This window comes from Sphaeramia orbicularis, chromosome 1, assembly GCF_902148855.1.
Source record: "Sphaeramia orbicularis chromosome 1, fSphaOr1.1, whole genome shotgun sequence".
Classification (NCBI taxonomy): Eukaryota; Metazoa; Chordata; class Actinopteri; order Kurtiformes; family Apogonidae; genus Sphaeramia; species Sphaeramia orbicularis.
Window position 1 is genome coordinate 54045134 of NC_043957.1, and position 26697 is coordinate 54071830.

Genomic DNA, 26697 nt, shown 5'->3' on the forward strand with positions numbered 1-26697 from the left:
CAGCCAGAAAAGTCCACTTTTTTCCAGACACTACTACTTCGCCATACTTTGACCTACAGACTTCATTGAAACTTTAAAACGCAGGCATTTTTGTCCTCTCCGCATGAATGTACTTGGTATGAGGATGGGGTTTACGGTTTTCAATAGGTGAGTCTTCAAAAACCCCTGGGTTGAGTGAAAATTGTCCAAATTTCCTGAGTTAGAGTGTGTGATGTCATCACACTAGAGTGGAAGAGCAGATGAAAATTCAACTGAAAATTCTGTAATAAATCGCCCTCCCGGCAAAACCATACATCGCAGGCGAATGATATTTTCCAAAAACGTAGCCATGGTTCCTGGGCTTCATATGAACCCATGTTTGAAGACCTAGCTCTTTTTAAAGTGAAATGACAGGCACTAGTTTGGAGGCTCATCCCTTCTTTCCCCCATTGACTCTCCATTGTAGCGGATTCCTTCTTGTCTTGGTCAGTTGACTGTTTTTAAACTGCCCTAACTCAGTCATTTTTCACAGTACGGGAAAAAAACCTACATCTGTATGTTCCCCAGGTCCTTTTGACGCTCACGGTCATTTCAGTTTTCTCCTATCTTTTACGGTTTTCCTTTAATTTAGCAGTTTCTCGGGACCTGTTCTGCTCCAGTCTCAGCCTATTCCTGATGCTCTGTGTCAGTTTCATTCTGTGTGTGTGTCAGTGCAGCGCCGTCGCTGTGGCAACTACTACTGATACAACTACTAAAAATACTACTACTACTAAAAATACTACTACTACTTCTATTACTACTACTAACGGTGACGTCTGTCAGCTGCCAAACTTTGACACACAGATTGTCCATATAAAGTGAATGGGGGTTCAGAACACAGAATTCCCCTCCGACCATGAAGTCTTTGGTAACGTCGAACCGACATGCCCCCCCGACCCCCGAGCCCCTCTCACGATTTCCGCGTGTGGAAATTGTCTAGTTCTCATTATTACCCCGCCCTCTGAAAGGGGAGGCAAGGGGTATTGTTTTTCAGTGGCGGCTGCTCGTCTTTCAGACAGGGGAAGCTCATTGTCGGCTTACATAAAAAAAAAAAGTCAAGTTATTTAAACATAAATTCAGCCCTCCGTTCCTTTTTAAGAAAATGGTCAGTGACCTTATCGTACCAAGTAAACAAGAAAACGTTGAAATTATGTTAAATTGAAACAAGGAAGTACAATGAGTGTGTTTTATTTACAGTGCAAGAAATGAACAAGTAATTTCGTAGTGGTTTCTCTCTTGATTTCACAGCAGAATGTGCGACGTTATTAAACTGAACTGTGTCAGCGAAGGAGTAGATCTGAAAACAGCTGTCAATCAAATGGGATTCAGCCTTTTGACTGATTCTCCAATCAGCACGTGGAAGCTCGGCATCTAGCCCGGCTGAGCTCCGCCCACAGCTCCATTCACCCCCAGAGATGCTGAGCGTCTGGGGGCGGGACAACATCGTGGCATTTATCCAATTAGTGTCCAGTTTTGAGGCAATGAAAAAAACTGTTCCACTCAGTCCCATGGAAGTGCATGGCCGCTGAGCGTCTACGGCAAATGCACTGAGCAGAGATCGAATGAGAAAACAGAGACACGGGAATGTATGAGAAGTGAACAACATCGAGTCAGTTGATTTGTGATAAAGCTGATTCTGAACGAACTCGTCTGTGAGATGCACGTGTTGTAACACATTTGGAGTCAATGAAATGTCAACACAACCGTACATATTTAACCATTTAATTTTTCATAATTTTAGGGGAAGCCGAACTTCCCTTGCAGTCTGTGAGAAATCGCCACTGTTGTTTTTGGTTCGGTTTGTTGGTTTATTTGTTAACACTCTAGAAACAAAAATATTAATTGAATTCATATTAAATTGGGTTTATAGATTGCCAGTGATTCAGAATAGATGTGGTTTCATTTTGGGAAAAGTAGGTCAAAGTTCAAAAGTTTTAATAATTTTTTAAAAATCTTTTTCTCTCCCATTTACTTATCGTGGCCAAAATTTCTAACATCTATAAATACATCAGTTTTTGATATGCTCACATCAGCACACACATAGACATGATGACATCAGCTGGATCGATGCCAAAATAAGCTACAATATGTGCGAGGGGCGGGGTTTGTTGTGTCTGGCACCACTTGTTTATTTTGTATTCGGTACATGTGGACTTATTTGATGTATTTTAACAAAACACATTCAAGTACCCCCTGGGCTTCTTCCAAGTACCCCTGGGGGGGTATGTGCGCCCACTTTGGGAACCCCTGTCCTACAGTAACATACTGAGTTTAATTTAATACTTCAATACTACTCCATAAAAGAGACATTGTTGAGACATTTTCAACGCAGACTGGTACAAGGTTAGAATGATATTTCCCAGCCCCTGAGAAAAGAATACAGCAAGTGCAGGGTCTCATTTACACCTAATCAAGACAAATTGTACATTTTTAAATCAGCATCTCACTGTTGAGAGATAGGACTACAAAGGTTGAATGACTCTCTTGCATAAATATCAAATTCATGTAACCCACTTTTTAGGGACGTGCGCCTTGAGGGAAAGACATGCAAATTCTATTTGATAGAAAATGAACTTTTTCCACCTTCAACATGAGCAGATCAGTGTGAAAATATCAGAGTGAGCAGATTTGTGTGCTCTTCAGTCAGTGTCAAGCTGCTTTTAATCCACCTATTTTGGACCATTACTACAGCCAAGATCTGAGGAGAAAAAAGAATAAGTTAGATGTGGGCGATAAAATGATTATGATATATATTGTAAAATAACTTTTCTTCGATAGAAATATAAGACATACTCGATACAATTTGGATAGAATTTGGACAGACATAGGAACAGCCAATCATAATTAAGTAGTGCTGCACCGAACCAATCACACTAGAGCCACGTCAAGTTAGGTTGACTCACACAGCACAGGCGTAAAAGCAGCCGCAGCACACACACTAATGTTTGGGCTGCAGCGGGAGATAATGAGTGTTCATTTGGGAGAAAATTTGACTGAGAACTCAGGCGACTGGGTTAGTGAAAAGCAGGGTACGGCATAGAAGCAGGGAGTCGGACTTTCAAAACATGTTAAGTTTCATTGTCAGTTTGCACCAGTTATAACAGTTACGAAACGCACCCCCAGGTATATACCCCCGGCACTGTTTGGCGAATTTGGTCTGTTTTATTTGTGTTCTCTTTAAAAACTTGAAAGCTTTTACCTGCTGGTCAGACTTTTAGTTTAGTTTTAAATATATGTACCTTTTTTGTTTATCTGAAACAGTTGTATAATGTTCCTCAGCACATCATTTTACGTCTTCATTTCTATGTATCGTAATTATTCTTTAATCTGTTTGTCTGTTTCTTTGTGTTTCATGCATTGTCTGTTTTATCTTGTTGTACAGTGTCCTTTGGTGTCTTGAAAGGCTCTTATAAATAAAATTTATTATTATTATTATTATTATTATTATTATTATTATTATTATTATTATTATTATTATTATTATTATCTGTTATGTTCAACCTCTGACAGAAATTAAGTCATATTTAAATTAAAAATAACATCCTGATGTCTTCATATCTAACTTATGAGTGATGGAAAATTTAAGCTTGACAAAATTTGTGATTGGATTTATATCGTGATACAAGTCAGTATCGTCTGATATGAAAAAAAATTATCATGATATGATTTTTTTCCATATCGCCCAGCCGTAGTTAGATATAACATAGATACAACAGATATAACATATCATTTTAAATCAATGGGAAAAGGACAAATGTGGGTGTAGATGTTTTTCTAATTGATTGAATTGGGTTTGGCTTTGAGATGCTTTTAAGAAACATTGTTATTATACTTTTAGTACCTTTTAAAATAATGGTGATGTTTCATATGTATGTTCTTATCATTTTTAAGTTTGTTTTTAGTTCTGACTTTCATTGTATTTATGTATATTAGTGTAGATCTATGGCTATGATTTCCATTTTGTGTAACCTCTGCTGCTGCTGTTGTCTTGGCCAGGGCACTCTTGAAAAAGAGGATTTTTAATCTCAATGGGCTTTTTTCCTGGTTAAATAAAGGTAATAATAATAATAATAATAATAATAATAATAATAATAATAATAATAATAATAATAATAATGATAAATAATAAGAATGACAGTAAAGTTTGGACACAGTGTGGCAGTGGTGTGAAACAGTATCACACTGATGGGCATCTCGGACGTCTTCCCATAGTCCATAAACACACACACACACACACACACACACACACACACACACACACACACACACACACTCATTCAGAGCAGTCCTTCCTCCTCTATCTGATCTCCTCTGGCTCTTCACACCTGCCTCTCACTTTCACTGCACTTTCTCACTTACACAGAAAGCTCTCTGGTTGCTGTCATCATTTCACTACTTTATTTCTGTTTTTCTTTTATCTTCTCTCCTTCTATTCCTGCACTCATATTTAATCTCTAGATAATCCAGCTCATTTCTCAGCCTGATTGATACAAAAACAAAACAAACAGCACTTGCACAGGCTTACACCTCATCACACAGCGCTTGGACCTTTATATAATATTTACCCTATAAGCACAGAACATGATGAAAATGTAAAAGTCAAAATGCTCTTCTGCTCTTCCCCACATCTCCTCTTCTTTCTCTCTCTCTTTCATTCTCACTCTCGTTTAAAAGCATTTGCATGCTCAGGGGAGAATGAAGGCTAAATGGTGCTCTTACAGCGCCCTCTCAAACAGCCCATAAAATGGTTTCTTCTTCTCCATCACTTATTATCTGTCCATCATAGACCTCCACTCATTTACCCTCTCCTTATACAGACTGAATTTAGCTCCTCTGAGCTATACAACCCTCATATTTTGTGAGCATTAAACATCTCATGGGATCTTCATTTGGAAAAACTTGCTTTAAAATTCAGGTTTGACATGACACAAACCAGAACAGAACTTCTTTTTTCTTTCATTCATCTGTCTTAAAATACAGCCTTCTCATGTCGTTTTATAGTGGATTTTAATCAAAGTAAAAAAAAACAAAAAAACATGATTATAGTACTACACAGGTACACTGAAAAAAAAAAGATTTTTTTGGTGTAGTAATATTTATTAGGTTAACTGTCATAATTTTTATTTTCTAATTGTAAATATCAGTGAGAACCAGAATTATTCGAGTAAAACTAAATGTCATTCGTGTAATAAATAAACTGTGTGGGAAGAGTAAGTTGTATCATGTATTTTCACATAATATTCAAAGGTTATAGTCATTGCACATGAATCTAGAAACACCAAGGAAGTTTTAATAGGCAATTTAAACTGCAGAAAAAAAATTTAAAATGTTGTGTAAATGTTACTTATATATTGTCCATTAATAAAAGTTAGAAAAAGTATTGTAGCAAGTCAGACTGATCATAACGGGGGCAGTTTGTTTCGAGTCATATGACTCACATAGTTTACAGTATCACTGAGTCATGTGACGGTCTACTACCTTGCAAGATGTAAATATTTGTTAAAAGCAAGTTCCTGTCATGTGTTCTGTAGTTCTATGACTCATGTTCTGCCTATAGGGGAGCGTAGCTGAGTTAACTGGGTGGAAGGAATATTTCAGTTTGACACCATGACTGGACGGTCGTGCTGCTGTCAGAGTCTGTGCTGTTTCTAAGCACATTGTTTAATGCAAGTTAATATCTCTGCCTTTACGTAAGCGTGTGGTGTATTGGGATCCTACAAGTGCAAACAATGTTCACTCTTCTGTAAATTTGTTCTACCAAAATGTCACAGAATTTAAAAATGACCTTGAAAAGACATTAGCTTTAGGTGCATTAGCATTAGCATTTTTCAGTTTGAAGCAGTCTGAGTCTTAGGCTACATTCAGACTGCAGCCAAATGTGGCCCAGATCAGATTTTTTGCCGCTTTTTGACCAGTTTCTGACCTGTTAAAGACAGTTTGATCTGCACAAATCCAATTTTTTTCAAATCCAACCCAGGCCACTTTCATATGTGGTACTAAATACTTGCAATGCGACTTTGGTCTGAACGGCCAAGTCACATTTATCCAACCTGCGTCATTGAAATTCCAGCACAGCCTGACTGCAACATGCTTGCGAACAGATACAGGTCACCGGAGATGAGTGTCTTGTTGTGAGAGTGTTATGGAGAGGTGGTCACAAATATATTTAAACATTCTTCTTGTCATTTGAAAATTATGAATGAAGTCTGTGTCCGTGAAGCCGCTAACATCACTATCCCACCACTCCTGACTCCGACTCTGCATCCAAATACTCCGTTGTACAGACATAGCAGCTATTGCACCACAAAAGGCCAGAACAAAAAACCTGGCTCTGCTCTTTTTAATCTTCTACTTAAAATTATTTGACTGTAATGGTGCTGACTTCGGTTGGAGAGAAACTTTATCAGTGCCACACACACCAATACAAGATGCCTCCATATTTACATCCGTAAACACAGTGTGTGCCACGTGGTCATATATTACGTTAGGATATCTTTTGCGCATGTGGGTCACTTCAGGGTCACATTCAGTTCATACTGAGAACTGATAGAAGTCACGTTTAATTTGTAATATGAACAAGCACACAAAAAATCGGATTTCACAAAAAAATCCGAATTGTGCATTAAGACCTGTTGTCTGAATGTAGTCAAAGTAAAACTTACAAAGAAGGAGAAATTAAAATTCAATGACCAGATTAATAATCGTCAGTAAATTACCTGAGGTTTGCTAGTAAAATAAACTTACATCCGCAAGTAAAGTTTCCTTGATAATCACCCTTGTAGAATTTACTTACAATTCTAAGTGCAAAAACTTTCCTAAATTTTCCTAAATAAATAACACCCCCAATTTTTTTTCAGTGTATGAAGAAAATAAATTATGAATAGGCACAACTTTTATATACCTGATGTCACAAAAGAGGCCAGAAACAAATAGTAATGTTATAACTACTAGCATAGAGTTAAACATAACTAAACTAAACTGAAGTTATTTTAGTGTAACATTAGGATGTGACTGTTGTGTTGTTAAATACACTGTAAAAAGTGAAAAAAGCTTAAGTTAACACTTTATAGATATACAAATGCAACATTTACTTAATAAAATGTGTCTGTCCTACCATAATCCTACCATGATGAAAGGCCATGGTGGGAACGACTGAGTGAGATTTTTGGTCATTTTTGGTCATAATTGCTCCTTTAATGATTCATGACATGAAAATATAACAATGTTAAATGTGTGTGAATGTGTTTGAGCGAGTGACTGTAGGATTGTGGTTTGATGGAAGAGCCATGGCTCAGTCAGTGGACATGGAGAGAACTGCTCTGCCTTTGTGATTATACGAACAAGAAGATGAAGCACCGTGACAGTCACCTTCAGTCCATCTAAGCTCTGCCCTTTGGTTTTAGTCTTTTGATTAATATGGACCATTTTATTCAGTTTTTCTGTCTTACATTTGCCCAAAATACTGTTGTCAACCCTGTGTACTAGAGTGGTGCCTTTTTTTTTTTTTTTTGCCAAAGAGGATCAGATGTGAAGCATGTGGTGTCAGGTTTTCTTTTAACTATATTTAGCGTAGCATTAGCACATGCTCTGCAAAAGAGAGAAGGATCTGAAGCATGGATTCACATAATCTGCATCTGAGTGACATGTTAAGAAGGCCTCTCCTCTCCTCGCCTCTCCTCTCCTCGCCTCGCCTCGCCTCGCCTCGCCTCTCTTCATTTCTCCTCTCCTCCCTTCATTTCTCCTCTCCTCTCCTCTCTTCATTTCTCCTCTCCTCCCTTCATTTCTCCTCTCCTCTCCTCTCTTCATTTCTCCTCTCCTCCCTTCATTTCTCCTCTCCTCTCCTCGCCTCTCCTCTCCTCTCTTCATTTCTCCTCTCCTCTCCTCTCCTCTCGTCGCCTCTCCTCTCTTCATTTCTCCTCTCCTCTCCTCTCGTCGCCTCTCTTCATTTCTCCTCTCCTCTCCTCTCTTCATTTCTCCTCTCCTCTCCTCTCCTCTCACTGCATGCTGGGAGTTTGGGTGTGTGAGTGTGTGAGTGGCTGTGGAGCGCGTGGAGTTGTTGAGTGAGTTTGGGACGTTTGGATCGGTTTTTGGTGTCAAAAGTCTGTCTTTCTGTCACTTATGAAAAGGTAAGAAGTGTTTAATTCATTATTGTGTGTCATTTGTTCAAAAAACGCGTTTGGTTGTGCTTTGTCCTCCGGGGCCATGGCGTCCCTCCTTGGTGAGGGTTCGCCGCCTCTGTCTATCAGACACGGGGTCAGAGTAGTGGCTGATCCACGGTTCACTGTGGAACAGGTTCTCCTGTCCGTGGGAGAACAGATCGGCCATGATAATATAACATACGGCTCCCGGATGAATAAGGCCGTCGTGGCCTTTCTCCGTGAGGAGCGGCTGGTTCATGACCTGGTTTCCAAAGGTCTGGTTCTGGGTGACCTGTTTGTGGCTGTGTCACCGCTGTTTGTTCCTGCCACACGGATCACCGTGTCAGGTGTACCCCCATTCATTCCGAATGCGCTGTTGGAAAAAGAACTTTCTCGTTTCGGTAAATTTGCAAGTGGGTTTAAAACAATCCGGCTTGGCTGTAAAGACGCCAGGCTACAGCACGTCCAGTCTCTGCGGAGACAGGCGTTCATGTATCTGAACGACCCGGACCAGAGTCTGGACGTGTCATTTAAAGTCAAACATGAAAATGGGTTCTATGCTGTGTACGCGAACTCCGGCAGTATGAAATGTTTTGAATGTGGTGATGTGGGCCACAAACGGTCAGTCTGTCCCCATAGGGAACCTGTAGCCGGCAGCAGCTCAGGTGAGCCCCGACCTGAGGCTGGCGGTTCACCGCAGACCGAGCATCGGGCGGCGGGGAGCGCCGGCCCCGGTGACCAGGGGGGCACCGGCCCCGGTGACCAGGGGGGCACCGGCCCCGGTGACCCGCAGCCTGATGCTAAAAGAAACGCCAGGCGAGACAGCAGTACTGCTGTTGAAACCACGGCAAAAAAACTAAAACGTTCATCTCCTCCGCCGGCTCCAGAGGTGGATGGTGGTGCAGATGAGCCGCAAGTAGCTCAGCACCAGGTGGAGGAAGTGGAGCACGTGACTCCACAGCCTGATGCTGAGGATGGACAGGTAAGGGACAGAAACTCTGATAGAGGTGAAGGAAATAGTGAACAGGTTGTTGAAGTGAATTGTGATTTGGACCAGAGTTCTATAGCTGGAGATTCCACCGCTGTGACTGTTGAAAATGAGGAGGATGAGATGTTTGATGATGATTCTCTGTCACAATGCTCAGATGTGGTTTCACAGGATGATCAGCATCCATCATATTCTGTACAGGAAATAAACCGTTTTCTAGATGAAACATATGGTAGAATGTCTGTGGAGGTTACTGATTTTTTTCCTGATGTTGATAGATTTATTTGTTCAGTTATGAAACTAAGAAGACAGGTAGGTTATGAGCAACTGAGTAAACAAAAACGGTTTCGCCTAAAGAAACTACTAACCAAACTGAGGAAAGAAAAGAGGGAGAAGACTCTGTCAAAGACTTAATATTGCACTATGGGTGATGCACTGAAGGTGATCTTTACATCTTGTCATAGTTTTACTGTCCTCTCACTTTTCTTTGTTTCTCTTCTGTTTATGGAAAGTCTGAAAATAGCATCCTTAAACATAAATGGAGGCAGGGACAGAGATAAGAGAGCTATGTTAGCTGAGCTAGGCAGGAGGAAAAATATAGATGTATTCTTTTTACAAGAAACACACAGCACAGCTGACAATGAGGTTGAATGGGGAATGAGTTGGAAGGGACAGTATTTCCTCAGCCATGGCACCAACCTCAGTGCAGGTGTAGCTATTCTGTTCTCTCATCATTACCAACTGGTGAATGTTGTTACATGTGAGGTTGAAGAAGGTAGACTCCAAGTAGTACAAGCCATGATTAGGGATGTTCAATTTGTTTTTATAAATGTATATGCATACAACTCTGGCGCTGACCGCATAAGATTGTTTAAGAAATTAAAGGATAAACTGAAAGAGTTTGACAGTAGGTCAGTAATTGTGCTTGGAGGAGACTGGAACTGTTCCTTACTTCCCTCGGACAGGAACACTCAAGAACCCCATCCTCAGTCAGCCTCTTTTCTGTCTAGTGTTATTAGAGAAAACGATCTTACAGATGTATGGAAAAAACTTCATCCAATGGCTAAACAGTATACATGGGTAAGAGTCAGTGAAGGTAGTGTCCAAGCAGCCAGACTAGACAGAATATACATCAACCAAACACACAGTAACAGACTGATCAGAACACACATTTCACCTGTAGGTTTCTCAGACCACCATTTAGTTACTGTAGATTTCTCTTTACTAACTCGTGCCAGTCGCTCTCCATATTGGCACCTCAATGTCCAACTCCTTCAGGACATGGCTTTCTGTCAGTCATTTTCTCAGTTTTGGACTTATTGGAAAATGAGAAAAGCAGACTTTGAAAGTCTAGCACTATGGTGGGATGTGGGGAAGACCCAAATTAAAATCTTTTGTCAACAGTATAAATCACATATTGCAGCTGTTGAAAAGAAGCATTTTGAAGCGTTAGAAAGAGAAATTAGGGCAATTGAGGATGATATACTAAACAAAATGGATAGCAATAAGGCCACATTTGAGAACAGGAAGAGAACATTAGGTAAGTTTTTACATGAAAAAGCAAAGGGTGCACTTATTAAATCAAGAATTTCAACAATTAAAGACATCGATGCCCCAACTCAGTTTTTTTTCAACCTTGAGAGAAGGGTTAGGGAGCATAATCAAATGCTGCACATTAAATGTCCTGATGGAACTGTAACCAGTGATCCCTCAGAAATGAGGAGACAGGCTGTGGAGTTTTACTCTGAACTGTTCAGAGCTGACACCTGTGATCCAGACTGTACAGCAGAACTACTAGAGGGGCTCCCCCGTCTGGAAGAAGTGCAGTCAGATTCACTGGAGTCCATCATTTCTTTTGAAGAAATGACTGCAGTGGTCCAGCAGCTGAGTTGTGGCCGTACATCTGGATTGGATGGACTTCCATCTGAGTTTTATAAGACATTCTGGACTCTACTAGGGGAAGACTTGTTTGAAGTCTTCCATGAATGCTTGGACTCAGGGACTCTGCCATCAAGCTCCACAAAGGCAGTCCTGACATTGCTGCCTAAAAAAGGAGATTTAGGCCTGCTCAAAAACTGGAGACCAGTGTCACTTTTGTGTACAGACTATAAAATCTTTGCGAAATGTATCGCAAACAGACTGAAAATGTGTATGGACATGGTTATTCATCCCAGTCAGACCTATTGTGTTCCTGGACGGACAATAATGGACAACCTGTTCCTGGTTCGGGACATCATTGACTTATCCAAACTTCAGAGCTTGGAAGTTGGCCTTTTCTCCATAGACCAAGAAAAGGCATTTGACAAAGTGGATCATAATTATTTGTTTAAAACTCTTGAAGCTTTTGGTTTTAGCCAAAAGTTCATCTCCTGGATCCAACTATTATACTCTGGAGCCAGTGTGTTGGTAAAGGTTGGGGGAGGCCTAAGCCGACCAGTTCCAGTACAAAGGGGCATCAGACAAGGTTGTCCTTTGTCTGGGATGCTTTATGCTCTGGCCATCGAACCTCTCCTAAACCAGCTCCGACAGAACCTCACAGGATTGACCCTTGCAGAGGATTCAAATAGTACAATAACCCTATCAGCATATGCAGATGATATCACTATTCTTATCACTGAACCCAATGATACCCAAATCCTCCAAAAAAAGCTATCTTTATATGAAAAATCTTCCTCTGCAAGGGTCAATTGGTCCAAGTGTGAAGGTCTTCTGCTGGGAGAGTGGAACAGCAGAGAACATCCTTCTTTACCAGCTGGGTTGCAGTGGAGCAGAGAGGGAATGAAAGCTCTGGGTGTCTTTCTGGGGAATGATGCCTTCCAAAATAAAAACTGGGAGGGTCTTCTAGAAAAGATCAGTGCCCGATTGTCTCGTTGGACATGGGTCCAGCCCCAGTTGTCCTACCAGGGGAGAACCTTGGTTGTTAACAACTTGGTCGCCTCTATGCTCTGGCACCGATTGACTGTTATTGAACCTCCAGCAGAGCTGATTTCAGGTATACAGAAAAAACTGGTGAACTTCTTCTGGGGAGGATTTCATTGGACCAGATCTGCTGTGTTGTACCTGCCAGTGTCAGAAGGTGGGCATGGACTGATTGATCTCTGCAGCCGTATTACATCGTTCAGGCTACAGACTGTGCAGCGCATGCTGTATAATAAACAACACCTCTGGTCAGAAACTGCATCCATTTTACTTCGTAGAGTGAACTCTCTCTCATATGACAAGCATCTGTTTTTATTAGATCTGGACAATGTGGACATCTCACAGACTTCTCCCTTCTATAAGTCGGTCCTCACTGCGTGGAAGTCTGTGTTAACGTCAAAGAGAGATTGTTCTCAGTTCTTTGGAAGTGTTGGAAATGAGCCTCTCTTTTACAACTCGTTCATCCAATGCAGATTACTGAACTCCGACTGTGTACGCCAGGCTCTGCTTAAAGCTGGAATTAACAGGCTGGTCCATCTGAGGTCTGAAGGACAATGGAAGACAGCTGCAGAACTGAGGCGGGAAACAAAGATCTGTTCCCTTCGGCTGCTGGAGAAGTTGTTAAGAGAAATCATAGATGCTCTACCTGGTCTCTTTAGGGAGGCACTAGGGAGGCAGTCTGAAGAGGAACAGTTCCAGAGAACATCTGATTTCCCACCATTATCCATCTGTGCTGCAGTGGAGGAGCAGGAGGAAGAAGCCGGAGCTCTGCTGTCCTTTAAGACACCTGAACTGTCGGATCTTTCCAGCGCATCAAAAAAGAGCCTGTACGCTGTAGCTGTAAAGGTCAGTAACAGAACATCATTGGTCGGTGTCCAGGAGTCGAGGTGGCTTGGTTTGTTGCCTCCAGGGTTATCTCCCAAAGGCAGCTGGAGGTCCCTGTACAAACCTCCTATAGAGAAACGCACTGCGGATCTCCAGTGGAGGGTGGTGCATGGGGCCGTGGCTACAAACAGACATGTGGCACATATAGACCCCAGAGCAGGAAGCCAGTGTGTGTTCTGTCAGGATCAGGAGAACCTACACCATCTGTGGCTTGGCTGTCCCAGACTGACTCCACTGTTTCTGCAGCTGGAGGGTTGGCTTCATGACCTGGGACATGAACTTGAAGACAGACTTTTCATTTTTGGCCCAAAATACTGTGCAGCTAGGCGCAGGAATGTCTGTCTGACTAATTTTTTAATTGGTCAGGCAAAGATGAGTATTTGGCTCACAAGAAGGAACAAAATGAAGGGAACAGGGTCTGTGGATGTGGGCTCTATGTTCAGGGGGCTGGTAGCAGCACGCCTGAACATAGAGTACACATATTACAAAATGGTATCTGGAATGGAGGAGTTTGTTTCTGTTTGGGGGGTTGGGAATGTACTATGTGTTGTGGACGGTATGTCTCTTACTCTTAACTTCTGAAAAAGAGTAAATGTATTGTAAATATGTAAATATGTACAGGGGTGGTGGGTTTGTAATGGTGTGTTTTTTTCATTTTTGTACAGGTTCTTTAATTTGTAAATGATAATTTGGACCAATAAAGGTTCCGTTAAAGGTCAAAGGTCTCCTCTCCTCTCCTCTCCTCTCCTCTCCTCTCCTCATTTCTCCTCTCCTCTCCTCTCCTCTCGTCGCCTCTCTTCATTTCTCCTCTCCTCTCTCATTTCTCCTCTCCTCTCCTCTCTTCATGTTCTCTCTCCTCTCCTCTCTTCATTTCTCCTCTCCTCTCCTCTCCTCTCCTCTCCTCTCCTCTCCTCTCCTCTCCTCTCGTCACCTCTCTTCATTTCTCCTCTCCTCTCCTTCATTTCTCCTCTCCTCTCCTCTCTTCATTTCTCCTCTCCTCTCTTCATTCTCCTCTCCTCTCTTCATTTCTCCTCTCCTCTCCTCTCTTCAGTTCTCCTCTCCTCTCCTCTCCTCTCCTCTCGTCGCCTCTCTTCATTTCTCCTCTCCTCTCTTCATTTCTCCTCTCCTCTCCTCTCTTCATTTCTCCTCTCCTCTCCTCTCCTCTCCTCTCCTCTCCTCTCCTCTCCTCTCCTCTCTCTCCTCTCCTCTCCTCTCCTCTCCTCTCTTCATTCTCCTCTCCTCTCCTCTCCTCGCCTCTCCTCTCCTCTCCTCATCCTCTCCTCTCCTCTCCTCTCCTCTCCGCTCCTCTCCTCTCCTCTCGTCATTCTCCTCGCCTCTCCTCTCCTCTCCTCTCCTCTCCTCTACCTCTCCTCTCCTCTCCTCCGTCCTCTCCTCTCCTCTCTCCTCTCCTCTCCTCTCCTCCTCTACCTCTCCTCTCCTCTCCTCTCCTCTCCTCTCTTCATTCTCCTCTCCTCTCCTCTCCTCTCCTCTCCTCTCCTCTCCTCTGTATATTTAAACAGCTTGCTGTGCATATTTCACTTATTTTGCACCTTGGGGTGTCTTGGTTCTTTCTTTGATAATTAGTAAACAGGACCCCTCATGTTTATGTCAGGTGTACAGCCGTTAAACATTAGTCTGGAAAGTCATACCCAAATATAGATCCAGAATAATAAATCGTGTTCCCGTACAACCCCCACAGCTGCATCACCTACCTATATTTACCTTAATCCAGGAGAAAGGAAGAGGATGTGCTTCTCAGTGCAGTACTTCATTGCAAATATGCACTACAACCACAAGAAATAGTTTGCACAGTATGGAAAATGCAGAATGAAAAAGGACACGATATTAAAATATTCTTTGACAGTATTAAGACAAAATATGTCATGTTTTAACTTCATTTGACTTGTTAATATTCATCCGTTTTTTGCAGTCAGGACTTAACATATCCATGAAAAGTTGGAACAGGAGCAATTTGGGGATTATCATCATCAATTTGATTTTGAAGATGTACAAGATTTTCAAGTCCTTTGCAATAATTTGCTTTACATTTACAGTTTCTGTTAGCTTTAATGAAATGCTAAATGCATTTACAATATGTAATAGACATGATGTTCTGCAGTGTTTTCCATGTTATTGTTGTTTTTGTTGTGTAGTTTGTATTGACTGCCTGGAATGTCTACATCTTGACCTTCTGTTTCTCAGATCTGAAAGCTGTGTTGCTTTTGAATGTGTGCAAAATGGTTTTGAGGCACATGTATGAATTTGTCAGGAGTAAGAGGTTTTGTGGATGTAGTTTGACTTTTGGGTTCACATGTGTATAGTTTTGAGGAAAGGGGTGCATTTGCAACATTTGTGAAAAACTGTAAAATAATAGAATAGAATAGAATAGAATAGAATAGAATAGAATAGAATAGAATAGAATAGAATAGAATAGAATAGAATAGAATAGGCTTTACTGTCATTACACAGGTAGTGCAACAAAATTACAAAAAAGTAGTATTAAAAAAAAAGAAAAAAGTGCAAATATATATAGATAACAATAGTCGCTTTTCCATTGGACATCTGCGCAAAACATTATCGATATTTACTAAAAGTAAAAAAAAAAAAACAGAGGTGCGTAAAGTCAGATTTTCCATTAATCACAAATGCAATGGTTTGTTTATTTATTATTGCAAGATGACACGAGAAGTCATTCCATAAACATGGTGACAAACGTAAATATCGTGTTGATTACAGATACATTTATTATTATTATATATTACCCTGCTATCTCGTACTAAATTAAAAATGATTGGGTTTCCTGGTGTGTCCACACATACCGCACCATGTTTCTCTTAAAACTCTTCTTCGCTTGTTGTAACGTCCATCGACTTCTGTTTTTTTTTTTTTAAATTCATGTGACCCTAGTTGTGGAAAAAAGTTTTCCATTGCAGTTTTGCGTGATATACCAATTGCGCTATGCCCAAATTACTACCTCTAACCAACACAAAAAGTTTTAGTCGAAAAATGACAGTTTTGGAGAAATTGCTGTTTTTACATTAGGTAAATTTTTTTGCACAAGTTATATTCGCGCAATTTGAGGGTCAATGGAAAAGTGACTAATGTAATTTCTAAATGTTCTGTGTAGACAACTGTAATAGTGAGATGGTGCAAAAGCAACAATCAATAAAGGTCTAGTCCTAAAGGGGAGAGGGTGGGTCAAGCCACACTAGTTTGGTAATAAATTTATGAGACAGTGGTTCGATGACTGACCCATCTATGCTATCAGTAGTATTTAAACTTTTTACACCAGTCAGAAACTGGACCATCTGTGTTCTATACTAACCAATGTCTGTTGTTTACATGAGCTTGTTCCAGTAAATGTTTCCTGTGTAATACATCCAGAGTGTTCCTCAGTCTTTCCACACCTGCTCACAGAAAAACAAGTGGCATTTTACATAAAGGAAGACAACCATGCCTCGCAGCATAACTGACTCCTCTTCTGTCCATTTGTGTTTTGCTAGATTCACTGCTTTTTATGCACTGTCAGTGATTACAAAGCTCAGACTCTCCACTGTGTTCATTGAGGATAACAGATCTAGATGAGAGCAATATACAAGTTGACCCAGACATATGTTAAAGATTTACATGTCCATATAGATTTATTACACCTATATTTTACAACACACCCTATATGACAGATTGGGCCTGTTATTAATGAGGATGACAGGGTCAAGGTTCAGAGTTTTGTTTTGTTTTTTTATTGTGTTGCATTATAAAAGCTGAGAGAACGGTACTGGTGAATAGTGAAAGTTGAAAGATCCTAAAACTGCAAAGAGCTAGATAGAGGTTCGACCATGCATGACGTCTGGAGGGCTTTGGAATGGAAACACCACTGATGACAAGGCCAATCATTTCACTGAGGTCAGGGTTAAAGGTCAGCAGAGGGCAACAGCAATCTCAGAGACGTGCTGAGCTTTTTCCTAAATTCATTTCATTCCTTTGAGAGCATTTCTAAAGCTGCTCTGGCTCCTGACTCAGCTGTGTTCAATATTATCACACCATTTACCCAGTGGAAGGATCCTTCACTAAGCACGAGTAGAAATACATCACTGTGAAAAATATAAAATATACTTAAAGTACAGTATTTGTTGCAGTGAAATGGACTTGCTACTACTGGTACTATTTTATTTTTTTGTTCTTTAATGTTACTGACATTAACGTGTATTTTGCTTATGCTGTTTAAGGTTAGTCTACTTTATACTGTTGGTTTCAATCTAAAGTAACTATAAATCTTACATTTACATACCTATCAAAAGCTAGGTCTTCATGTGCTCTGAACAAATGTAGAAAAAAAAAAAAAGAAAGGTTTCTAAAAAATATTTCTGTATTGAGTAAAGCAAAATATGTGCTGGATTGTAAATCAGTGAGAATTTTATATTGTTTACTTATTGTGCCATAGTTGAGTTATTGTATTGAAGTATGGGGCAACACATATATGAGTAACACAAGCCATTGTTTTTATTATATGAAAAGAGCAATAAGAATCATGTATAATGTTAATTTCAGGGAACATATAAATGAGTTGTTTATTAAATTAGGATTGTTTAAGTTTAAAGAGTTAGCTGAATTAAGGACATTGTTGATTGTGTTTAGTGTGGAGAAACAGACTTTGCTGCAAATTTGCAGAGGATTATTTGTTTCAGTATCACAGGATGAAAAACATAGGAGGTTAAATTTTAAACAGCAAAGGGTTCGGACTGGTGTAAAGCGAATGTGTATTTGTGTTGTGGGTGTCAGAATGTGGAGTTTTTTGGCAATGGAAGAGAAGAGCTGCACAAATATTTTCAGTTTAAGAGGTTATAGAAGGAGAGAATAGAGAAGCTTTATAAAAGCATGAAATGAAATGATTGTACTTATGGATTTTGATTTGTTTTATTTGCATTGACTACTATGTAAACTGTTTACTGTAATAGCTGTAATGGCAATATATCTGATGTAAGCAGATGTTTGAAGAAAGGGGCAGGTATTACCAGTTTTCTTCATCCTGCTCCTTTCCAATCATTTAGATTGGCATGAATAAATAAATGAAATGAAAAATGGGCAATCCAAGTTGATGTTTAAACGGTTTGTTTACATTAAGAAGAGGGAGATTTTTTTCAACACATAAACCTTCAAAATTGACACATTTGGATAAAAAAAGTAAATAAAGCTGTAGGACAAATGTAATTGAGCAAAAAACCAAAACAAAAACAAAAAAACATTTGCCTCTAAAATGTGGTCATGTATATAAAGCTGCATAAAATAGAAACAGTACTTGAGTGGCATTTATAACGTTTCGTCACTCCATTATTCAGCGAAACCACACATAGTAAGTAACTTTCTAAAAGTTATCTTAGGCCACAAACATGGTAAATATTCTATTTATTCCACTGAAACTAAGTAGAGAAGCTGTGATCTGAAGAGACATTTCACAGATGAATTATCAAATACTGTTAAACATTAATAACGATAGAAACTCAAAGGACTTACTGATGTGACACTGTTGGATGAGACCAATAGTATTTTTCTTTAAGCTTCTTAATAACATGAGTGGACTGAGTAGAAGTAGCTGTGGTGGCTTTGGTTGATAGCTACTAATAGCACCGCTTTTGATTAATATAGTTTATGTTAGCCATGGAATCTCCAACACAGTTGGATTCAGGATTATTTCTAGCATTTCTTAGACATGAATTTGTCTTTTGTTTTTCCTTCCTTTTCTTTTCATATATGATTATCTAAACCCTGATCAGTCTTGTCATCTATATTTCTCCTTGACCACTCAGACTGCTTCTCATCTAAGGCAGAGGATCGGCTGTTCAGGAAGCTCTTCAGAAGGTACAACCAGTTCATCAGACCTGTGGAGAATGTATCTGACCCTGTCACTGTGGAGTTTGAGGTCTCCATCTCACAGCTGGTCAAAGTTGTAAGCAATACCGCCAAATACACACACGCACACACACACACACACACACATACACACACATAGGAAGCCACATTGTATTACCCTGACAGCACCTATAACATGAACAAAAAGTCAGCGGGTCGTTCATATTAGTCATTCTTTTTACATATTCCTGCATGTATTGTCTGTGATAAATCAGTGCTAAACAGTGTCTTGGATGTGATCCTATGTCTGCATCTATTTGAGCTGTGAAGTGTCTTTCTCATATTTCCTACCTTTGAAACAGAAAAGGTAAGCTTTTAAATGGGAAAAGTTAAAACAGATGTTGAATACAGCCTTTATTTAGTCTGTTCAATTTCACGGATTCCCAAAATGTCACACAGTATTGTTGTTATACACCGCCGTCTTGAAGTTCAACGCAGCCAGGGGGATGATGGTGGCAGCGGTGATGGGGTAGGGGTGTACATCAGCCTGTGAAAAGAGGTTTTCAGCCCAGGATGGAAATCCTCAGATTAAGAGAAAATTGCCTGCAGGAGCCTTTTTCAGAGTGGGCTGATATGTAGCTAGATCTGCTAGCTCTGCAAGGTGAGATTAATCTAAAGGTGAGTGTGTGGTTGTACATACACGGCTGTGAGTGCACTGGAAGAAACAGCTCAGGGCACTACAGTATCTATATGTGTGTGTTTGTGTTCATATTGTGAATGCATGGTTATATGAGGTTTACATGGGATTCTGAGAATCACGGTCAGAGAGAAAGTAGATAGACCATGACATCTGTGATCTCTCCATCTATTAATGACTGATTTACAGTCAGCTTTTAAGTCAAGAGGTTGAGAACAAAGGTTAAGAGATGAAATCTGTTTCAAATGTTAAAGATTTTCTTTTTTTTTCCTTAAATTTTTTCCTTTGCCCCTCTACAGGATGAGGTGAACCAGATCATGGAAACAAATTTGTGGCTTAGACATGTAAGTGAACATACATAAACACACACACACACACACACACACACACACACACACACACACACACACACACACACACATACAGTGTATTTCACTGTTCTGCCAAACAGGCATAATGGATAAGGGGTCGTACCTGTTAACACATGTACTTGTTAAATCTGACATCATGGTGAAGTAAAACTCTTTTCAAGGTCCAAAACATCAACAATGATGGACCCCATATGCTTATTTACTACTTACTTCTTTCTTTAATGAGGCACCAGTTTGGGCTCATAAGGGGCTAAATTCATCCTTAACTCAAATACAATGATTGGTGTAAGTAATTTGTGTTTTATCTGCAGTACATCATAATTTTAAGTGTCTTAAATACAGTTTAAGCTCCCATTCCACGCACAGTTGAATATGACTTAAATTTTATTTTATTTACCTGAACTGAACTACAGATAAAGGCTGACAAACCAAACATGGAGTGTGAAGATGTGAAACACCCCATAAAACCTTGTTCTATATCCGAAGAATCCATGAAGATCTGGTTTAGTAGATACAATTGGAACTAACATTAGTTACACAGCAAATTCTGGTCTTTGGAATAAACTCCATGGGAGTTAAAGTCAACTGGATTTAAGTGTACATGTGAGACCATGGAATACACTCTAGAGCAGGGTTAAAGAACTCTTTTCAGGAGTTAGAATTTAACTCTTCTGGGAGTTACAAAAACTAATCTCATGTAGAAAAAACACAACTCTCGCCTGGAATTCATTTCATGTGAACTCTGGCATGGAGTTAATATGTTAATACTTAATGGGGGTTAATATTCAACACTTAATAGAGGTAATATTTCAATTAATTTTTTTTTTGGGGGGGGGGGGTTAAAATGATTACAAAAAAAAAAAAAAACATCAAATGACTTTTTTTTTTTAAAGTGTGCCCAAACACATGCTATATAGCTTATAAGTGTTCTTGCATGAAGTGCTTTCTTTCAACAATATAAAAGCCCAGGAGACAATCCATGAATTTGTCTGAGGTGCCTGAACAAAAGTAAAACAAAGGAAACAGCTCAACACTGTTGCTGTTTTAGCCAGTTACTGTCACGACTGAGTGAAAGACTAAACTCATACACATGGTGCTGAAGGAAGAAAATGGGTTTAAAAATGTAAAACAATACATGAGAACGAGACAAATTCTGGGTTTGAAAACATCAGAGTCCATGGGAAGACAGGATCAGGACGGTGAGAGTCCAGGTTATGGCTCTGAAGTGAAATGGGATGAACGTCTGTGGAGGTCTGAAGCAGTGACAGCAGCAGAAATGTTCTGGCACCGTACCAGAGCAGAGGAGCTGCTTCTATGGGCTCCTAATGCAGATCTGCTCCAGGTGTGACAGGTGCCAGCAGGTGAAGTTGATAATGAGTCTGAGGGAGGGGTCTGTGGCAACGCAGGAGTGCACCACGACACTTGCTATTGTTCAATAGCTTTGTTCTCAACTCTTGTATGAATTGTATGAATTACCTAAGACTACACAGCAAGAAGGCGTCGAGCTAAAATTAGCATGTTCGACGTTCTAAGTTTGCAGCAAGAGTTAATTTTAGCAGCTGGTTCGCAAGTTGGTCCGAACAGAAATATACACATTATGATACTGACAGAAAAGTTCCTTCCAGCCAAATAATAGCCTTGTTTCAGAAGTAAAATGGTACTTATACGACGCCTCATATGACGTCCATGAGCACACTGGTCTGCTCTGTTGCTATGTCCAGAAATCAACACCCATTATGGTGTTCAATCATGCTCCTCAACACTTGGTAAATGTACCCCGAAAATGACACCATCAAAGACACAAGCTGGAGTTAAACTTACAGAATGAACTCCAGAAATTTAACTCTCACTCTTTTTTACCTAACTCCAGATTATTTTACTCCACAAATTTGCTGTGTAGCTAACACACTAACATTAGCTAGCATATGTTTAAGAATTGTAACTTTGCTCATAAACTTCATCCACCGCTCTTTATCATCACATGTAAAGTGGCAGAATGACAACTGTTTGAGTTTTATGGATCCAGGAGCACAGAACTGCATCAGACTGAAATGAACCAGAAATGATGTCATGGAATATGAGCAGATTCTGCATATTCTTAGCATGCGAATATGTGATTATCATACCTGAATTAAATCTTACAGGCAGTAAGATGAAAGGAGGGGACAAAATGAAACAGAAAACTAGATTATTTCAAATCAACATCTGAATACAATCAACTGGTGATCAGTATTAGCCCTGTGGTTAATCATGTTCTGCTTCATGCTCAGCACAACCACAGACCCTGACCTCCTGATCCTGCACAGGCAGCTATTCTCCAAAAAGTCTCAGTTTTTCTCTGCCTTACATTTTTCACACTTTGTGATTTTTCTTCCTTCTCCATGACATGTTTCTCTAACTATCCGTCATAATGTAAACTGGCACCTAATTGCATTCTATGGCCAGACTGGAAAAAAAAAATCTAAATCTTACCAAGTGTATTTTTCTCATTTCTAGTGAAAATATCTCATCACACTTAGAATAATACATAATCACCTAAAGAGTAACTTTTCAGTGAGATATAAGAACTTATTCTTAGAATATAGATTTTGAAAATTTGATTTCAAGAGTTCTTACCAAGATAATTTTTACTTGTTCCACTGGGAGATTTTTTTTTTTGCTTAATTCAGACAAAAATATCTTGCATTAATTTATTTTTATTTGTTTTTAGAGGGGCATTTTTCCCAGTGCAAACATCTATTGGTGCTGATGAGATTCAGTGATGATAAGCTGATGCTGTGATCTCTGAGTTCTTTAGATAAGATGCTTTGAAAGGCCTGTGTAGTGTTGTCGCTATTCCATACTTGTAGCGGTTGAGCTTTTGTTTGTGAAACGCCATCCAGTGGAAAACTGTGTCAACGAGAGTCCCTGATAAAGAAGACTTTGGATTACAGCCAGTGTTTTTACAGAGGTAGCCATTTTACCCCAGTAAATCTACTTATGGCATCTGAAAAAGCATTGCAGGGGTGTTCCTGATTTGAATGTAGATACAGTATACAGCTATTCCACCTTTGTTCATTTTATGTGCTTTAAATCAAAGGTGTACAATTTATCCACCGTATACTTTTGGACACTATGAATAACACGAGGTATGTGCTCTCTTTTGATTGGGCATATTTATTGAGCACAAAATGAACCTGTATAAAGTGTAAATCTGTTAAACAGCAAGTGCATAGAGGAGTCGTTTCAGATAATTAATCTCTGCCTCCTTGATTTAATCGGGAAGAACATGCTCCGGTCGTATCTGCTCAGATCTACTCTACTTTTTCCATGCTCTCCTATCACTGCAATCGCTCATTTAATAGCCTTTATGTCAGTTCTTTATGCTTGACTCTGTTCTTCATAACCCAGTCAATATTCATCAGACACATTAAAGGAATCTGTGGTTTATTTTTGTATAATGTGTTTTGATTCTCAGTGTAGAGGGGTAGATTAACCAACATCACATTCAGTCTAATGCAAGGAGACTGTCTTTTCTTCCAATTTGATAAATGCATTCAGCTTGACTGAAATAGTTAAATACGTATACACACAATGCATATGATAAACATACTCTACTCCTCATCCTATCAGGAATATATCTCCAGCCAATCATGGTGCAAACTCTCTGGAAAGATAAATGGAAAATGCAGTGTAGCATGAAGTGGTTAATTAAACAGCTCCCAGGTCATAACTATTAATCCGCCTTGCTAATGAATGAATTCATCTTGAATGACATGCAAATAGCAAAGACTAATGGATCTGTGGCTCATGAAATGCTACCCATAGGTATGCTAACAGAATAGCAATTGAACTATCTAATCCTTTACTTCCATTAGGAGACATTTACTAATATTCCGTTTCTTCACTGAACTACTCTGTACAAATGTGACTATTGTACAACTCTTTCTGAAATGGTGAATTGTAATTTTTTAACCATGAGGAATTATATCAAAGAATAGATTTTCATGAACTTTTCAGAGCAAAAACAAAAACAAAAAAACATCCTGGAATACACTTTTTAATCTATGAACATTAGATTTTGTCCATAAACCAACGCAATATCATGAATTTTGTAAATTTACACACATATATGGAACTTTTAATTAGTGTGTACACATTATAAGCTCTCCGTGTGTATAGAATAGAATAGATAGAATGTCTTTATTGTCAATGTGCAGGTACAACGAAATAAAGTGCAATCATCCTAGGTGCCATAAAAAGTATAAATAATGTATATAAAAGAGTATAAAAGCTAAAATGTTAAAGAAAAACCCTGACGACATAAATGTCTTAAAAAAACAAAACAAAAGTAGCATAAAAAGTGTTACTTGAAGTATAAAGACACATAAAACATCATCATATACCCTGGACAACATTCAGCATTCCACACAATTAATTAATGTCCAGCAGTATTCAGTGCAATTATGGCCCTGAGATAAAAGTGTTTTGTATGGTCACGCTGCATTAAATACCACACGATTAGCGGTTAGGGTTAGCGGTTACAAATATGTAAACCGGAGATCTTGGCGTAAATTGACACACGATCAAATGGTGTTGAATAGCACGTGATAGGATGAAAATGCGTACGTATAGCACGCCAAATGCCATAAGACATACAACGCGATTTCATGAGATCAGTCTGCCAAACATCAAGAAAGGTTTTGCTAGCGTGTTCTTTTGTTGGAAGCTCCAAAAACAAATCAGGATTCATCTCAGTCTCATTTTTATAAATTTAATTTGTTCTGACCACAAATAAAGCATTACTTAGTACTAAGGACCCACACCAGGAAGGAAATAGATAAAGACATTCAAACGCACATCACTTTTATTGTCCTTGTAAGATGATCTCCAAACAATGGGCTGATCCTGTGACCTAGGTGGGTTGGGTCACCAAAAAATGGGCTGGTGTGATTTGACTCTGGGTCAAGCAGATGGGAAAACTCAACTCTATGTAAAACCTTATACTGCAGTATTTTTCAACCTTGGGGTCAGGATCCCATGGGTCACCTGGATTTCAAATGGGGTCACCTGAAATTTCTAGTAATTGATAAAAACAAAAACTTACTAATAAAAATATATGGTGAGTTGACAGAGACAACCACAATACATAAAAGACATGACAAACTGTGAAGATGAAACTGAAGCACTGTGCTACTATTTATCTTTCAAATGTTCATTGTGGTTGGTTTAAGATGCTGCAGCTCTTTCATAATTCCTAGTTTGAGGGTTTTTTTGGGGGTTTTTTTTTTTCAGTATTAATTTGCAGGATTGCGAATCCAAGCTGGACTGACTGTACATATCCTGACCAAGGAAAATAAAATTCTCACTTTGTGCAGTAATCTCAGCCTGACTTTTCTGCCTCCGTCCATAATAATATGCTTTATATAGACTAAATGTCATCTAAAATTAATGTTTATTTGCAACATAGTATAGCAAACTATTACATGATCAAAAACAAAATTTTTTCGCAAAAAAAAAATGTCTGTTTTGAATGTCTGGGGTCACCAGAAATTTGTGATGTTAAAATGGGGTCACGAGCCAAAGAAAGGTTGGGAACCACTACTATACTGACAGTGTGTTTACATCTTGTCTCCCGTGACTGACAATCCTTGTGGGAATGTGTATTTGAAAGTGTGTCTAAGGGAAAACCTACGTCATGTGTTCATAATCTGTCAGCTTGGTATGTTGACCAAAATGTTACAACCAATCCGTACTGTCCTAAAAAACTTACTAAGTGAAACAAAGGAATCCTATCTTAAAAACATTAACTACTAATAAATAATAAGATTAAACTTAAGACTTCAACTATCTAGATTAAAATAATATTTCAATTCAGTTCAGTACAAATATGTATTTCAAAACATTCCCATGAAGTTCAGCTTTCTCCACTAACTAATGCTGTGTGTAGTGTACAATACGCAACACAAACCAGTTGGATGAATTCTCAGTATGATAATTATGCCCCCCTCCACCCCTCTTTTTCAGATTTGGAATGACTACAAGCTGCGATGATGCCCGGCAGAGTTTGATGGGCATTGAATTTATTAGAGTTCATCAAACAAGATCTGGAGACCCGGACATTGTCCTGTACAACAAGTGAGACTGTGCCATCATTAAAATCCTCATTATTTCAGCTCCATTGTGACAGACATTATTAAAGATTGTATGCCCAGAATGCATTGATCAAACATGTAATAAACCCTCAGTATGCATCTTATTGATTCGCAACCTCACATGAATGAATGACTGAAGGAATAGAATAAGTATTATTAGTGACATGGTACAAATCTCTTTAATGAGAGTTGACAGTGGATGGGTGGAAGACTGGTATAGATTGTACTGTTTTTAATTAGACCACAACATTTTCTTGACCTTAAATAATGGCGCATCAATCGACTGTTTTAACACTAACTATGAAATAAATACTGGTGTGTGCCATTTTTTACTGTTATCATTTGTAGGTAAAACACTTAGAGCCTTGGAACCTTAAAGCATGCTAACTATGTAATTAAGGGCCAGTGTTCATATTATAGACATCTAAATGTAATAGACAGTAGTTTGCAACACAAGTTTCAAATATTACCATTCATGTTTTTTGTTATTTCTGATTTTGAATTGGCTGTGGTCAGGCTAGAGATGGATGATGTACTTTATATTGTGAACAAGTCTTAAAAAAACAAACAAAAACCCCAAAACAAAACAAAAATATGTATAGATACACAAGTTATCCAACCCAAATTTCCTAGCATGTGTTAGTTCCTAGCTGTTAGCTGACCAGCTTTTTAGTTTTAGCCTTATCCATACATGGTAATT

General features: G+C 39.2%; 1 pseudogene; it reads left to right on the plus strand.

Moving 5' to 3' along the window:
- LOC115424707 (neuronal acetylcholine receptor subunit alpha-3-like) overlaps nt 1-26697 on the plus strand; it is a 77583-nt pseudogene that overhangs the window by 26267 nt on the left and 24619 nt on the right.